At 42.0% G+C, this 4,486-nt stretch overlaps 1 long non-coding RNA gene across 1 annotated transcript in view; it reads left to right on the forward strand.

Moving 5' to 3' along the window:
- Positions 1-3,752: 3,752 nt before the first annotated feature.
- LOC109303549 overlaps positions 3,753-4,486 on the forward strand; it is an 11,802-nt gene continuing 11,068 nt past the window's right edge. Inside the window, exon 1 of the long non-coding RNA XR_002099154.1 lies at positions 3,753-3,899. This is a non-coding gene — a long non-coding RNA (uncharacterized LOC109303549). The remainder of the gene's footprint in view (positions 3,900-4,486) is intronic.

Consider the following 4,486-nt stretch of genomic DNA (forward strand, 5'->3'; position numbering starts at 1 on the left):
GCAGGCAAGCCCAGCTTGAGTTTCAAAACTCAAAACGTTTCGACTACCCTTGTTTCATTTTGAGACTGTTTTGAAGCCCTTCATTTCATTTCAATTTCGTTGTTTCAAGCTCAAAACGAGTTGGAACAGCGTCAAAATGAAACAGCCAGCGAAATTTCACACAACCCTACTAGGTACACATGGTCCTTGCTTAATGGAGCTAAGGGCTGAGGAGGAAAGGCCATGCAACCAGTGTGGACTTCAGTAAAATAGTTGATGAACTGTCTCATAAAATCATTTCCAAGATATCAAAATTCAAATTGATATAGCTTTGTCTCTGTCACATGGATTGAAACCTCATGGACTGAAAGGTCATAACTGGAGTATCAAATGCTAATGTGCAGCTTTACAATTTGAATTAGTCTGCCTAACACTTTTATGTAGTGACATTATATTCACATGTATTTACCTTCAACAACATCTAAAGAAGGTGTAATTGCTATAAGGACATGAAAACTGAGCCACATTATCTTGATTTCTGTTACACATGTATAGATATAGATATTGATAATGGCACTGAGCACAAAGGAAGAGTTCCTATGTGGGACCTGGATACTTCCTTCATATCATTCTTGCCTTCCTTTTCCTGAAACTGAAAAATATTCTAGCCATAATGGAATAGCAGTCAGTTATAATCAGACAGAACGGATGTTAGTCTGTTCTGTATTCACTAACTGTAAAGTTCTCAGCAATCCAAATATATGGTCATTTAAAAATGCAGTAACATAGATTGTTCATACCCGGGTGGTTCACAACCTACTTAATTCACCATGGGTCTCTGAGGACACAAGCTGCCACTCAGCTAATTCCTGGAATTTTCACTTTAAAAGGGCATTGCTTCTCCCCTCAACCATGGCATAGCATCATTTCTGTGCCGCTGAATAGAGAAAGGAGAAACAAGAGCCACATCCATCAGCTGGAGTACTTCAGCAGTCCAGTGCAGCTGGACTGTTTACTGCTGATGCCTATGCTCCCTTCATTTAGCAAGTGGAACAGATGAAAAGAATACGTGGAAAATCACATACTATTTTGAACCAGTTCACTATGAATCTGTTCAGCATTATGTGAGGACACCATACATTCTGCAACATGGGTCTGGTCAGTCCTCCATGCATCCCACACTGCATCTCTCCTCACCCCACCAACACACCCTGTTGCAACAGGCTCGCCGCTTCTGTTGGCACTAGTTAGCAATGAGTTTCCTTGCACTGTTGGCTCAATAAAAGCTATCTTTCTAACAACCAGCTGTGTCCTTACTCCCTACTTGAACACAGCCCATCATCATGTCCCCACAACCCTTTGGAACCAAAAAGTGTGAGTCCAAGCACTCCTTCCCTGCTCTCCCTGCTTCCTAGTCAGGCAAACACACAGCAGACTCCAGTTGCTTGCAGGCTATTGACGTTTGCTGAGTTGTGTTTATGAACAAGAGAATGCAAAAAAAGTGAAATCACCTCCAGCCATAAGTCACCCACACCCCGGAACTCCAAATGCATGGCTGCAAGCACTCTCCCACCCCTCTCACCCACTGCAAGGCTGGGCTAGGTACCCACTACCTCTCCAGGTGTTAGAGCCACAGCACTTAACACAACTGTGAACCAGTTCCCAATCAGTGACATTTGGGAACAATTCAATTATTGAGTTTATCTGCACCCTTAGATAATTAATCATTTCAATGCCTCCCTTGGTTTATTATTAATGCAAGGATGGACCATATCTACACTCAACCAAAGTCAGTAAAAAATGTTCCATTGATTTCCAGGGTTTGATCTGGGTCCTGTAGGATGATCATATAGGAAAATTACCCAACCGTAAAATCTTTTATATGAAAATGCGAGACATGAGGATTAAGTGCTAGTCCAAACTCTGTGACTGCTCCATTACAGGCAGAAAGGAATTGCCATTATGACTCATATCTATGGATCATTTAATCCCATCTCTGACAGTGACTATCACTAAAACCTTCAGAGGAAGATCCAGAAGAATGGTGCAATAAATAGAAGGGGGATAATCTGTCCCTTGTGAAGAGGCTTCCTAATCCCTAGTAAACACAGACAAGATTAAGCCTTGAAACATGAGTGTATATTCCTTCCAAAATGTTGTTAGCAGCTTTCAAAAAGAGGCTTGAATATTTATGAAGCTAAACAATATCCAGAGTCTGGGTTTATGCCAAGTCCTTGATCATGATCATATCTTATTATAATGTCCTTTCACTCAAAGATCTCCCCACCCAAAGTGGAATTGTCAAGGGACGCAAATAGGAATCAAATCTGTGTGAACAAGGTTGGACAACTCTGGACAGCTTTGGATCCTGTCATTCATTGCTGGACCAACATTCAGAGTCTTCTCATCTGTATCACTGCCATTTTCCTTTATAAATTGGTAACTGTGAGCAAAAAAATTGCTTCTGGATCTACAGGCAACCTCACTGGTGCAGTAATAGATAGTTAGACAAAGGTATACTTCCATTTATTCTTTTTACACTTGGTGGGTATGGCAGATCAAGAGAAACCATGCCACCACTACCCTATTTTGCTTTTGTACTGTATTTACTAGGACTGTGCAGAGCTTCAGGTAGTGATTCGATTTGGAGGAGATTTGGCCCAATTCAGTGGCCAAATCTCTGAATGCGAATTGAATCAGAGGACCAATTTAAAGGTCCAAATTGATTCAAAGCACTCTGACTCTTCGGAAAAGATTCGGAGAGCTTTGATGATTTGAGCTGTCCCCGGTGGCTGCGGCAGGGAGCTGCAGCCGGACTCCAAGCTGGTAAGTACTAGGGGTGGGGGTGGCGGCTGGAGGAGTGGGGAGCAGCCTCAGGGCTTGTGGGACTCATGGAAGAGGGGACCGCCCCCTGCCAGGCAGGAATGGTGAGTCTGGAGGGTTTTTGGTGTTTTTTTTTTCTTAAAGGGCTGGAGCTGGGGTTGTGGGGTTGGGGGACTCATGCAGAGTCCCCCATGTGGCGTGGGGCAGTGGGGGGCAGCGGGAATCGCCCCCCACCCGGCAGCACCCCCTGAGTCAGGGCTTTTTTTTTTAACAAGTGCCAGGAGCTGGGGCAGGCAGGGCAGCCATTGCCGGCTGGGAGAGGGGCGGGGGATGGGCCTGGCCTGGCTGATTCGGAGATTTGGCAGCAGCCAAATCTCTGAATCAGATTCGGGCTAATCAAATTGGGACAGCGATTCGAATCACCGAATTGAATCGCTGTCCCCTGAATCAGCCAAATCCGAAGCAAATACTAGCCGCTTCACACAGGCCTGGTATTTACCCTGTGGTCTCTTGCAGGGTTACCACATAAGACTGATCTGCTGGGTGAGAAGGCTTGGATAGGTACTCAGGTTTTTAGAGTAAATATCTTCTTCAATAAGACCTGTTTGTAGGATTCATTGTGCCCAGAAGGCTGCTAGAGTGCTTCTTTGAAGCATGAGGCTGTATAGAGATGGTAGCTTCTGTGTACTGTGGTAGTACCAGCCTAACAACTGTGCTTTCTGGCTTGTCTGGGAGGACAGGACTGACTGCACTAAGGTTACTTTCCATATTGCTTTTGGCTGAGCTCATGTATTATCCTTTTTAAATGCCATGGGAGATTTTTTTATGGTAAGGTGATTTATAAATGAGCTTGTATTACAGTGTATTAAATGACTTGCTTATACATGATTGCTGCCAGAAAGAAAGCAAGCCCTACTTGTTAAATGCTATTTTTTAATCTCTCCAAGGATGGATTTATAGACTTTTTGGAGTTCATAGCAGCAATAAATTTGGTTATACGAGGGAAAATTGACCAAAAACTGAAATGGTATTTCAAGCTATATGATGCTGATGGAAATGGATGCATTGACAAAAAAGAGCTATCAAACATATTCAAGGTAAGCATGTTTATGCACAGTAGCAACTGCACTTGACGTAGCACATTACCTCTGAAGAACTGATTTGTCACATGCTGTAATGCAAATAGCTTAACTCTGTGTTACCAAATATTTCAGAGTATAAGCACTGGATTTCTTTGCCTAGAAATGTTAATTTTTGTGATTTAAGGTGCATGCATCTGAGGAGTATTTACCTTCAGGCCTTACTTCTACAGATTTAACACTTTATTCAAACACTTTATTTAAAATACTTTATGTGAGTTATTTGCAATGGAGATGTTATTTTGATAAATAAAGCAGCATAGGAATGCAATAGCATAATGAATAGCACAGCTGGTCAATATTTTTTCTTACTTTTTTCCATAGAAAACATGGTCCTATCAAACTAACCTGTTCACAAAAAGGCTATGAATGCTGTCTGAATTTTCTTTTTTTGTAAAATTCTCTACAATAGTCTTAAAGATTTATTGAGCTAGTCTGGTTAAATTTGGTTGCTGAAAACCCATCACAGAATTTGGAAACTGAATAATAATTTTTATGAGTATTACATAAAGTTTCACAGAAAATGGATCCATTTCAAACTCTGA

This window comes from Gavialis gangeticus, unplaced genomic scaffold (assembly GCF_001723915.1).
Source record: "Gavialis gangeticus isolate Ggan-Ray unplaced genomic scaffold, GavGan_comp1, whole genome shotgun sequence".
NCBI classification, from domain to species: Eukaryota; Metazoa; Chordata; order Crocodylia; family Gavialidae; genus Gavialis; species Gavialis gangeticus.